This window comes from Chiloscyllium plagiosum, unplaced genomic scaffold (assembly GCF_037043375.1).
Source record: "Chiloscyllium plagiosum isolate Xiang-an unplaced genomic scaffold, Cpla_swu_hap1 HiC_scaffold_9, whole genome shotgun sequence".
In the NCBI taxonomy this organism is placed as follows: Eukaryota; Metazoa; Chordata; class Chondrichthyes; order Orectolobiformes; family Hemiscylliidae; genus Chiloscyllium; species Chiloscyllium plagiosum.
In genome coordinates, this window is record NW_028270147.1 from 54896196 (window position 1) to 54910095 (window position 13900).

Consider the following 13900-nt stretch of genomic DNA (forward strand, 5'->3'; position numbering starts at 1 on the left):
ATCTTTCCTAAAATGAGGCGACCAGAACTGCACACAGTACTCCAAATGTGGCCTTACCAAGGTCCTGTACAGCTGCAACATCACCTCACGACTCTTGAATTCAATCCCTCTGCTAATGAATGCTAATACGCCATAGGCCTTCTTACAAGCTCTATCCACCTGAGTGGCAACTTTCAAAGAGCTATGAACATAGACCCCAAGATGCCTCTGCTCCTCCACCTTACTAAGAACCCTACCGTTAACCCTGTATTCTGCATTCTTATTTGTCCTTCCAAAATGGACAACCTCACACTTGACAGTGTTGAACTCCATCTGCCACTCCTCAGCCCAGTTCTGCATCATATCTAAGTCCCTTTGCAGCTGACAACAGCCTTCCTCACTATCCACAACTCCACCAATCTTCGTATCGTCTGCAAATTTACTGACCCACCCTTCGACTCCCTCTTCCAAGTCATTAATAGAAATTACAAACAGCAGAGGACCCAGAACTGATCCCTGCAGAACTCCACTTGTAACTGGGCTCCAGGCTGAATATTTACCATCTACCACCGCTCTCTGACTTCGACCAGTTAGCCAGTTCTCTATCCAACTGGCCAAATTTGCCTCTATCCCATGCCTCCTGACTTTCCGCATAAGCCTACCATGGGGAACCTTATCAAATGCCTTACTAAAATCCATGTATACTACATCCACTGCTCTACCCTCATCCACATGCTTGGTCACCTCCTCAAAGAATTCAATAAGACTTGTAAGGCAAGACCTACCCCTTACAAATCCGTGCTGGCTGTCCCTAATCAAGCAGTGTCTTTTCAGATACTCATAAATCCTATCCTTCAGTATCCTTTCCATTCCTTTGCCTACCACCAAAGTAAGACTAACTGGCCTATAATTCCCGGGGTTATCCCTATTCCCTTTTTAGAACAGGGGCACAACATTCGCCACTCTCCAGTCCCCTGGTACCACCCCTGTTGACAGTGAAGACGAAAAGATCATTGCCATCGACTCTGCAATTTCCTCTCTTGCTTCCCACATAATCCTAGGATATATCCCGTCAGGCCCAGGGGACTTGTCTATCCTCAAGTTTTTCAAAATGTCCAACACATCTTCCTTCCTAACAAGTATCTCCTCTAGCTTACCAGTCCGTTTGATACTCTCTCTCTTTCTTTCTTTCTCTCTTTCTTTCTTTCTCTCTCCCGCTCTCTCTCTCGCTCTCTCCCTCCCCTTTCTTCTCTCTGGTTTTCTTTCTTTCCTCTCTTTTCCTCTCTTTGCATTTCCTTCTGCTTTACTTGAAATTCTAATTTCCATTGTTCCCATTTCTAACCTGTCTTCCACTACTTGATTCATTTCACTGTCCTCAATATCCACATGTAAACTATTGGCCACCCCTATGAAAAGTTTGGATTTTCTGGCTTTTGGGAAGTTCTATTACTAACTGCCTTGCTAAGTATTTTAAGTGATTAAGGGACAGAAGTATTATGTCCTCAAAAGTAACTTCCCCAATTCTGCTTGGAAAGTGCCACTCGATTTTGGTTGCATTAGTCATCTTAATGATGTAATTTAAAAGTTTAATGTGTCCTTAGGTGATCCAGGATTATGATCCATGGTGGTGACATGCAGACATTAAGTGTATAACTTGCTCATTACTGTTGTGTTAAGATAAGAATAGTCTGAGAGAGATGAATCTCTTCTTAAACTGCAGCAAAAAGAAGTAACAGTGGGAAACCACTTTGAGCAGTATTTACCTAGTGATGGGATAGAGTGAATTGAATCTCACCAGTTTACTGGAAAATATGAGTCACCATTTTCAGAGGCACTAATTCAAAAGTATAATCCTTCATTTATTGAAAGGACTGCAATACCTACACAACAATTTGAATGTTAATTTTATTGTTTGCTTTTAGGTTTGTATAATCATTGTTTCCCCCAACAAATTACATTGGATTGTTTCCTCATTAATTTTTTTTTCAAATTGTTCATATTGTAAACAGGCTCAGTGTATCATGATGTCATGAAAAGTTTTATTTTGACCATGGTGGAGGTGTGTGTCTCTATTTCCTGACAATGTGTAGCAGCTCTTCTTGATGGTAGAAAGTAGTAGCATGGTGGAACTTGTAATGAGTAAAACATTCTAATATGCAGAGAATTAGATGTTGGATATCATTTTATATTCTTCAAAATGGAGCTCCAGTACAATTTGTTCATTTCCAAGTTTTATTGGTCTTTTAATGTTGTTTTCCATTTGGTTATGGCAAAGATTTTGGCCAAATCTAATGAGGCCTGTGCTTCAAACTGTCTCCACACTGAATCAGTATTATCAGTAGTTGAATTCGATAGACAATAAAAATGTACTGCACTTACTTTGCCAAATGAAATACATCACCCCACCGATGATGTAATACTAATTTAGACCTTATTTACTCCTACCTATTCTGAAACAAGCTAATATCTTTCAATTTAATATACTCCACTGCATTTTCAGAGTTTGGTGTGCACCTTGTTTAGCCTGCTGGTATTTTCTCTTGCTTCCCACACTACTACCAAGTTAATTTAAGGCTTTTCCATCAGCACTAAAAAAAACCTCACAAGGAAATTGGTCCTGCCTCTATTCAGGTACAATGGAACCTGTCATTATAGGTCCTATCTCCCCTACGACCAGTCCCAATGCCCCAACAACCAAATCCCTCCCTTCCTGCATCATATCACCAGCCACAAGCTCATTGCTTTAACCTCTGTTTCTATGCACACTAGTATGTGATATTCAGTAGAATTTGAAGTCCCATGCATTAGTTTCTTTCCCAGCTCCTTAAATTCTGCATGCAGGACTTCATCCTTCATTGAATCTACATTGCTGGAACTGATATGGATGATGATCACTGGCAGTTAATTCTTCCTCTTCAGAATACTGGGCAACTACTCTCTGACACCCTTGATCCTAGCATCTGGAAGGCAATGAGCCACTCTTGAGTCACATCCACAGCTGCAGAAATTCATGTCTGTCCCTTGACTAATATCTGCTGAAGCACCAGTTATTTCTCAGTTTTGCTACAGTGTCCATGCCACTCTTCAGTTGAGTCAGCCATGTTGCCATGGCTTCAGCTATCCCCTAGCACAGAGGAACCTGGATTCAGTATGGAATACCAAGTAAAGAGTACAATACACTCAGGAATTTTGCCTGTTGTCAACCACCTGGTGGTCACCCATTCCCACTTATCCTGAATATTCTGAAGCTGAGAGGTAACCACAGCTATGAATGACCTATCCACAAAACTCTCAAAATCGTCAGAATCTGGAGCTCAAGCTACTGCAGCTGACAAAATATACTATCCATAAAGTTACCTGGAATTCCCACTTTGAAGAAAATGCACACAAGCATCCAGTGGGAAAGGTGAATCTATGGGGACTAACAAAATAACTTGAAGATTACGTTCGATCAAAGGAAGTCAATTATAAGGATTGCAGAAATAACTGGTAAGACTGATGATAGAAAGCAATTCATAACCCAACAAAAGATGACCAAAAACTAATAAAGGAAGGGAAAAGAGAAAATGAATGCAAGCTAGTAAAACAAAGGTGTCCTGTAAAAGCTATAAGTATATGAAAAGAGAAGGCTAGCTAGAACAAATTCAGGCTCATTACAGGCAGACACAATAAATTTTATACTGGAGAGTAGAGAAAATGTTGAAGAAACTAAAAATTACAGAAAAATTTGTTTTAAACAGCACCTTATTAACTGCCTTCTCAATGAACCAGCAAAAATTATATACCTGAAATACTAGAAGTTTGCTGTAATATAATGAGCTCCATGATGTCAAAATACTCGGTTGAGGGCGCGAGTGAGAAGGCTTTCTGCCAATCAGTTTTATTTTAAGTGAATATGCAATATTATTTAAGTGATTTCTGCTGGAAATAAACTATAATAGTGGTGTGTATATCCCCTTCATTACATTAGTGTGTGATCTTAGATTGATTATGTGAACCTTCTTGATCAACTTGAATATTTGTTCAACCAGTACATCCCTGGTCCCATAAATGCTTGTGTTTGTCTTCACAGCAGAAGAACACAAAATAACAAAAAATGCTAGGCAATTACGAGGAACTGAAAGAAGTTAGCATTAGTAAAGAATTTGAAAAGTAAATTGAATTGAAGATTGATGAATACATTGAATCAGATGAGCTGTATCTAAAGGGTTGAAGGGGATGGCTATCCTTGACACATTAGTGGTATTCTTTCAGAATTCTATTTATTCCAGGAAAGTTCATGCAAACTTGCAAGTAATAAGTATTACCCTTATAAGGAAGGGCGAAATAGAATGGAGAACTGTAGACCTTCATTTGATGTCAGCAAGGAATTTTGGAATTTAAGGATTTGTAAGGATTTCTACCAGTGGATTCACTATCTCAGTGCCTACTTCTGATAATATCCTGGAAAAAAAAACTAGAATTTATCATATCAGGTTCAGTGGACCATCAGACTTTAGCTCCATTAGTTTTCCGAGCATTATTATCCAATGGTAGTCATTGTATTTATTTTCCATCCTCCTTTTAAAGAGACTTCACAAATATTCTCATCCTCAATGATTGAACAGCCCAAAACATCAATGCAAAACATAAGACTGAAGCTTTTGTAATAATCTTCAGCCAAAAGTGCCAAGTGAATGATCCATCTTGGTCTCTGGTCCCCAGCATTACAGATTCCAGTCCTCAGCCAATTTGATTCCCTCCACATGGTATCAAGAAATTGGTGGAGATACTGGGAACTGTAAAAGTTACAGACCCTACAACATTCCGGCAATAGTACTGAAGAACCTGCCACTCCCCTAGCCAAGCTGTTCTAGTATAGTTGCAACACTGGCATCTACCCGACATGGTGAAAAATTGCATGGGAATGTCCTGTATATAAAAAGCAGGACAAATCCATTCTGGCCACTTACTGCCCATCAAGCCACTCTTGATCATCAATAAAATTATAGAAGGGTCATCAACAATGTTATCAAGCAGCATCTGCTCAGCAACAACTTGCTCAGTGACGCCCACTTTGGGTTTTGCCAGGTCCACTCAGCTCCTGACCTCATTACAGCCTTGGTTCTAACATGGACAAAAGAACTGAATTCCTGAGGTGAGGTGAAAGTGACAGCCTAAGACATCAAGGCTGCATTTGACCGTACGGCATCAAGGAGCCCACACAAAACTCAAATCAATGGGTATCTGGGGACAAAATCTCTGGTGGTTAGAGTCATACCTGACACATCAGAAAATGGTCATGGCTTTTGGAGGTCAGTCATCTCAGCTCCAGGACATCTGTGCAGGACTTCCTGAGGGTCATGTCCTAGGCTCAACCAGCTTCAGCTGCTTCATCAATGACCTTCCATCCATCATAAGGTCCGAAGTGGGGATGTTCACCAATGGTTACACAGTGTTTAGCACCATTCACAACTCCTCAGATACTGAAACAGTCCTTGTCCAAATGCAGCAAGTTTTGAACAATATCCACCCTTGGGCTGACAAGCGGCAAGTAACAGTCATGCCACACAAATGTCAGGCCAAGACCAAAACCAATGAGAGACAATCTAATCACCACCCTTTGACATTCAGCAGGGTTATCATCACTGAAATCCCTATTATGAACATCCTGAGAGATATTGTTGATCAGAAAGTCAACTGGACTCACCACACAAATGCAGTGGCTACAAGAGCAGACCAGAGGCTATGAATACTGAGTAAGTAACTCAACTCCTGACTCCCCAAAGCCTGTCCACCATCTACAAGGTACAAGTCGGGAGTCTGACGGAATACTCTCTACTTGCCTGAAAAAGTACAGCTCCAACAACACTCAAGAAGCTTGACACCATCCAGGACAAAGCAGCTCATTGATTAGCACTACATCAATAAGCATCCACTCTCTCCACTATCAACACTGTGATGCACCTTAATGCACTATTTACAATATGCACCACAGAAATTCACTGAAGATCCTCAGACAGCACCTTCCAAACCCATGATTACTTGCACCTAGACATACAAGGGCAGCAGATATATGAGAACAGCACCACCTTCAAGTTTCCCTCCAAGCCGCTCACCACTGACTCAGAAATTTATCACAGTTCCTTCACTGTCACTGGGTCAAAATCCTGGATTTCCCTCCCATTGGCATTGTGGATCAACCCACAGCAGGTGGACTGCAGCGATTCAAGAAGACACCTCACCACCACCTTCTCAAGTGCAATTAGGGACGGGCTATCAATGCTGGTCAGCCAACAATGCCCACATCCCACAAAATGAATGAATCTGTATTTGTGCCATTCATTCATTTATGTAAAGGATATAGTAATTGGATACTTCAATAATAATTGTAAACTTAGGCAGTCAACATGTTTAAGAAAGGGAAATCATTTTTGACTAGCTTGTTATAGTGTTTTGAGGACTTGATATAAATTTAAACTAGATTTTGATTTAGATTTTATTGTCACGTACTCAAGCACAGAAATACAGGAGTACAATGAAAAGTGTACAATGTTGTAACAAAACACATCATCTTAGGCACCAAGGTATTTCGGTACAAAAAACTTAGGTACAATGTAGTAAGAGAAACAGATTTTAAAAGTTAAACATCACTCCATAGAACAAGTGGAAAAACAAAGAAATAACGTAGTAGTTAACATTGCAGTCTTTATTAATTTAGACAACGAAAATAAAGTAATAAGTTAAAAGTTTAACACTTTGATGAGTCCTCCACTAATCTTGCTCAGCAGGAGACAGCTGTCTGTTCTCGACGGTAATGCCAGGGAAGCTCCCTCACCGCTCGCTGTTCCCGCATTGGGCAGTGCTGCTAAAGCTGCCACCTCTCCCCTGGTGCCTGAGCAACATGCCTGGAAGGATCCATTCACAGCCTGAGCCCAGACATTGCCACGAGCTGCCAAGAGATAGGGCCGACTTGCTGCTGAGAGATCTGCCACGAGCCCAGGCCAAGAGGCACCGAGAGAGCAGACCAAGAGACCGTCATGAGCTGTTGAGAGACCAGGCTGACATATCACTGAGAGAACAGGCCAAGATCCATCACGAGCCATCGGAATCCTGACAAGATTTTCAGTGGGTAGAAAGGATGAGATGAGATTAGAATTTAAAATGTAGGTAACTGAGTCTGGAAGAAAGAGGACACATAAGCTAGATAAGAAAGAAGTTAATTTAGCTGGAAATATATTAAAATACAAAGCGTAAGACAGATGAGCTGAGGTACAGATAGGCGTAAGAGCGCATGGTATCATAGCTACAACTGAGACTTGGATAAAAGACAGGCAGGATTGGCAGGTCAACGTTCCTGGTTTTAGGTAGTTAGAGAAGGCAATAGAAGAGGAAGGGTGTTGCAGGATTTATCAAGGCATCAATTGTAGCAATGAGGAAGGACGATATCTTGGAAGGATCAAATGTGGAGAAATTTTAAAAATCACAAATGTGGGAAGCACATTGTTAGTTGTGTACTACAGGCTACCAAGCAGTTAGGGAGAGGGAGAGGAACAAATATGTAATTAAATTTTATATTAAGGCAATAATAGTAGGGGGTATGAATTGCTGAAATGTTAACTGGGATAGTTTTAGTGTGCAAGATGGGGAGGGAGCAAAATTCTTAAATTGCATACAAGTGGGCTTTAGCTTGTACGTAGAAAGCTCAATAGAGGCAGGGGCTTATGTGGAAATGAGCCCAGACAAGATTATAAGTAGGGGAACATTTTGGTGATAGTGATCATAACTCAGATTTAGAAAAATTAAGGATCAGGATACACCAGAAAAAAAATTTCTAAACTGGGAATAGGCTAATCTTATGATGATACAATTTGGCTGGGAGCAACTACTTGCAGACAAAACAGTCAAGAGTAGTAGGAGACTTTTAAGTAGGAAGTAACAACAACCACTATGTTCTTTTGTAGCCAGACCATCGAACCAAGACTGGAAAACCGTCGATGTTAAGGGATGTAAAGTTTGAGATTAAGGTAGAAAAAGAAGCTTGTAGTAGATATCAAGGTGTACAAAAAGTGCAGGGGGAGAAACTTAAAAAGGAAATTAGGAAACCAAAGACAGTGCATGAGAAAGGATTTACAGTTGGAATAGAAGAAAATCCAAAAGGCTTTTAAAAAATATATAAAGAGCAAAAGAATAACTAGAGAAAGAGTACAGCCCATAAAAGGCCAATGATATAATCCGTGCATGAACCTGGAAGTAGAAGACATTGACTCTCGCAATAGAAAATTGCAGGTATAAACGTCAGGTGGAAGGACTGTGAAATATTTAAAGAAATTAATGTAAAGAGGGAAGCTGTACTCATAGGATTAACAGCCTCAAAAATGAATACTGAGGCATGAATGGGATGTATCCTAGGCACTAGCAAGCAAGTGAAGAGATATTAGGATCCCTCGCAGTAACTTTCAAGCCTTCTTTAGGGGTGAGGTGTCAGAGGACTGGAAGACAATATTGTTGTCCAATCATTATAAAAGTGAAGAAGAGATACAGCAGGAATGTACAGTCCAGTCAATCTAACCTCAATGGTTGGAAAGTTATGAAAAAGAATTCTGAGAGATAGCTTGTATCTGCACTTGGAAATATGTGGATTAGTCAGGGATTGTCAGCATCAATTTGTTAAAGGTAGATTGTGTTTGACAAATTTGATTGAATTATTTTTACCACAACTAGTAATGGTTTAACCTGAGGGTCACCATGCATCAGGCGAGGGGATGGCTTAAGAAGGACAATTGTTCATAGTAACATCATCTTGTGCAGGAATTGAATCCATGCTGTTAGCATTATTCTGCTGCATCATGAATCAGTTGCCCAGCGAACTGTTTTTTTTTGTGTTTTCAAAATCATGGCACTATACTTTTACTGTGTTTAAAAATCTCTGAATTTGTGTTGTCACAAAACTGGTCCTTTTTTTTCTAAATGCTGTCCCTTTTCTGAAGGATACTGTCTCCTTGTGTTTTTTTCAGAGGGGCTCCAATTAGACTGGTTTGGTACAGACATTAAAGGGTATCGAGAGGCCTTTTTGTTTATATGTACACAGATGAGACTTCAGGCCAAAGTGGTCATGTTTTAGAAGTGGCTTGTATAAGGAAAGGGGAGTGGTCAGCTCTCTAGCAGTTCAGTCCAGAACTAGTTAGGAGTTCAGCTTTGTGGAAAGAGGCTGCAAAACTCTTTCTCTCCTTCTGCCCTTCTAACTTCAACCTGTAAGCATTTGTTCTATTTTATACTGTTTTTTTTAATGGGGTTTGCTTATTGGGACTGTTGTGTATATTCAGAATCGCACAACTAAGTCTATATTGGATAGACTGAGTCCTATAGGGGTTCGTTTTTTTGTTCTTTGTGTTTCAATTTGTAATTTTGTGAATAAATTTTTATCTGTTTTAAAACCCGGTAGTCAACCTGGCGAACTTACTCTGGGTAATTTTCACTGTGCATTTACTCAAACAAATTGCAAAGTTATGGTCTCAACTACCTGATTAAGAACGTTTTGAGTGGTCTGACCTAGTCCATAACAGTGTTTTAAGTAAATAGTTTGATTTATTCTACTTTTTCTTTTGGTTCATACATTTCTGTTTTATAGTTCAAACAAAATCTGCAATATTTTGTGCTTACGTTTCAGTGAGACACCACCTTGTTAAAACAAAACAATTAAGCCAGGTTTCAGTTCGCAAACTGACTTGTCCAGTAATAACATCAGCAATGATCATAACACTCTCAACTTTCCATCTTCTCACTTGTTCTGACTCTTCGTTCTCGATCTTTCTCACCTCAATCTGACTTTCCAATCTCGAGCTTTCTCACTCCCATTGCCTGTATTGACACACTGTATATTATCGACACACTGTATATTATCCACACTAAATTTTTCCTGTTAATTATATATACACTGTATATTATCCACACTAAATGTTGCCTGTTAATTATATATACACTGTATATTATCCACATTAAATGTTGCCTGTTAATTATATCTGTTAAATGACGTGAGATGTGTGTGTAATGTGGATCTGGTGTGTTGATATTTTAACCTCTTGCATGTGGCCTATTTTCATCTAGCATTGATGTTAAAGTTAAAGCTCCTAATGAATTATTCATTCTGGACAACACATAAGATTAATGTCTTGTCTACTGGCTTCCCCTTATGTGACCCCTATCTATCAGGCAAATCGTTAATCAGGATGTTAGTATATTGGCATAAAACTACAGATAAATAAGCAGACCAGAGGTTTAATAAACCTACTGTAAATGCAGAGCCTATTTATTATTGTTTCCCTCACCATGATCACAGAATTATGTTGCTGAAGTATTTACTGTACATGAGTTCTTAAGAGGCCTGCAGATGGCCTTAGAATGATGTGAAATGTTGGTTAAATAAAAACCTTACCACGTCTATTAATGCTAACTAGCAGATAAAGGGAGACTCTGCCTTTCTAACTTTCCTAATTTATTGTAAAATAGGATCAAAGAGCTGATGAAAGTGTCTGATTTTGTTCCCTTTTAGATGGCTGCCTGCCTTCATCACAAGCATTTTATGAAACAGTTGGGATTCCCAACCTCAGTGAAGAAATGTTGATCATAATGTTACGTACAGTGAATTTCCCAAGAAAGGTGGTAGGGCTCCTGTTAACTGTAATGATGCTTCCAAATATCTTAACTCTTAATGAACTTTCTTCTTTCTTTGAAGAAATATTTTGTGTCAGATTTGGTATACAGTGCAAAAGATGTAAGCTTTTGAAATGTAATCATCCTACAGCTATGGTTTTGCTTGTGCCATATAAACATCTGACATCAACAACTGGCAACATGTGGTTGGGTAAATTGCTGCCACCATCTGCAGCCTTTTAACTGTATCTACAAGGCCTACTTGGTCCAAAGTGAAAGAGGAAAAGAGATAGTCTAAAGAGAAGAGGCTCTTTCGTCAATAAAATAGAAATCAGATGCAAGTTACATTAGTTAGATCGACATTATTACAAAAACTACTGGGATACCGAGTTGGTAGGTCTGTCTTCCATGAGATCCAGAGATATTCTACCTTTCACCACCACTGTCTTAGGCATTAATTCTTGAAGTACCATTTCCTAATACAACAGTTAGCTGTCATGAGGAGTCGACCACATACAACATTTTTCAAGAAGCTAATGAGATGATTAGTTTACCTTATTAGTGTAGCTGTGAAGCACACATTCATGTATTTTAGCTCATGTAGTCATTATCCTGACATCCTCCTCAATAACAGTTTTTTTAAACAATCCTTCTCCTGACAACCTAAGGAGATCCTTGCAATTATATTCTGCTTTCTCAGCTTATCATTAGCATTCCTATCACTTAGTCATGTAGTTAGGATTTCAGGTCCCACTCCAGGACTTGATGACAATAATCAAGACTGACGTTCTGGTTAAACCAGAGCAGGGACCTAAGGGGCAATGTTTTCACTCAAATGGAGGTACGTGTATGGAATGAGCTGCCAGAGGAAGTGGTGGAGGCTGGTACAATTGTGACATTTAAAAGGCATCTGAATGGGTATATGAATAGGACAGGTTTAGGATGGGACTAGATTAATTTAGGATATCTGGTCAACATGGAACAAAGTTTCTGTCTCCATGCTGTACTTCTCTATTACTCTATGACTCTCTGTCATCTCAATTGTAAGTCAAGGATCTCATGGCTGTATTTCAAAAAAAAAGAACAAAGGAGTGATTCCTGGTGTCCAATTTAATATTTATCTCTCAATCAGCATCAGAAAACAGATTGTCCAATACTTATCTAACTGCTATTGTGAGAGTTTCATGTGAACAAATCAATGCCACATTTCTTACATTTCAACTTGGGCCACACTTCAAAATTTTATTGATAGTTACGGGGTTTGTATTGTCCAGCAGTCATTCAAAGCATTACGTCATAATCACTTCAGGCCTGTTCTCTAAATATTGGTCATGTGAGACTTTGTTTAAGCTTTTTTTGCCTTTCCAGTTTTCAAGTGTTTCAATTTAAGTTACAAGCAGTATAAAGTACCTTGCTGCCATTCTATGCTAGGCCAGCTGCAGTATTCCACTGAAGCCCAAACACAAGCTGGAGGAACAGAACCTCATTTTCTGCTGAGACACTTTACAAGATTCAACATTGCATTCAAGAGCTTCACAGCATGAACACTAACCTCAATTTGGATTACACCCCTCACTGTATCTTCTTTATGTTGTTTGGCTTTTTGGCTTTGCTCTCAGTAGACCTAATCAATTTTTGCTTATTTAAACCTACCATTAACATCTATTTTATATTTCAGTCTCTCCTTTACTATATTAGCACACCCTCTGTCTTTTGCTCTGTGTGCCATCTCCAACTGTGCCATCTGTTCCTCCTCCTCTTTTGTCAACAGGATTGAAAAACATTATTTTCCAGGTTTGGACTGTAAACATTTAATCTCTTTCTCCACAGATGCTGTCAGACCTGTTGAGTTTCTCTAAAATTTTCTATTTTTATTTCAAATTTGTTTTTATTTAAGCAAACAGAATTATGCTTTAAATATAATCTAGTTAATTATTCAAGTTTTGCTGGAAGGTATTTAAGTATAAAATGATAAAAGCAGTGGCTAAAATACATATACAAAAATAAGTAAGGATAAAGGTGATATATGAGGATAAAAATTAAATCAGTGTTTAATGTCTTTACAGTCTTGAACTCAGAATTCAGCAGATATCATGGCTTCTGTATTCAAAGAGGTGGAGGTTTGCTCCTAAATGTGGATTGTATGGAACAGTCCAGGGAGTAAGTTATGACTCCTTTCTTTCATTTACATGGTACTGCAGGTTGTAGCTATTGGTAATCTGATTCAGTAGAACAACTGTGGACATCTGTCTCCCTGTTGAAACAGCGACTTTTAAATGTTTCCATCATGGTGTTCTAATTATTCTGATATCCTGCACCAAATCATTGCCCACAATCCTGACTCAAATCAAAATATAAACTGAAAGTAAATTAACTCAGTTCAAGATGTAAAATGGCTGTTCTTCCAAAGCTGTCTATTACTGCCTCTATATGTCATGTTTCTTACCTTTGGTCTGAGACAGATATCGATCCATTGTCTTTTAGTTGATATAATTACCTTTTTAACTGCCTCAGTTATTAGCTTTAATGACTTGCATTGTTGTAAGTTATTGATGAGATGGAACTAAATTTTCAAACTTTGAGCGAAGTATTGTCAAGGAGGAAATGGAGAAAGGTAGGATGGGAATGTTGTCATGGTAATGCCATTGGATTCATAATCCAGAGATTCAGGCTAATGCTTTAGAGACATAATTTGAATCCCACCATGCGAGATGGTGACACTCAAATTTAGCCAATAAATCTGGAATTTTTAAAAAAAATCTAGTCTATTAGCAACCATGGAGCCATTTCAATTGTCATAAAAGTCTACCTGGGGAGGTGACAGCCTAGTGATATTATTGCTGGACTGTGAATCTGGAGACCCAGATAATGTTTAGGGGACTGGGTTCAAATCTCCGCCAGGACAAATGGTAGAATTTGAATTCAATAAAAATCTGAAATTAAGAGTCTGATAATGACCATGATGCTGTTGTTGATTGTTGGAAAAACCCATCTGGTTCAATAATGTCCTTCAGAGAAGGAAACTGCCATCCTTACCTGGTGTGGACTAGATGTATCTCCAGAGCAACACCAACTCCCCCCCCCCCCCCCCCCCCCCCCCCCCCCCCCCCACGGTTTCATGGTTACCATTGAACTAGCTATGCTTTCAATTCCCAACTTAAGAAGTAAATTGAAATTTCATAAGGTTTGAGGTTTGAGCCCATGTTGCCAGAGTATAGCTTGATCCCTGAATTACTAATCCAGTGAAAATATGACTATACCATGTTGAGTATTACTTAGAGGATATGCA

At 39.1% G+C, this 13900-nt stretch overlaps 1 long non-coding RNA gene and 1 pseudogene across 1 annotated transcript in view; one reads left to right on the forward strand and one right to left on the reverse strand.

Annotated features, from left to right (window-relative positions):
- The window catches only part of LOC122554774 (uncharacterized), a 72294-nt gene that overhangs the window by 7769 nt on the left and 50625 nt on the right, over positions 1 to 13900 (forward strand). The gene's annotated exons all lie outside the window — the stretch shown is intronic.
- Positions 6702 to 13900, reverse strand: part of LOC148149150 (uncharacterized) — a 33021-nt pseudogene continuing 25822 nt past the window's right edge.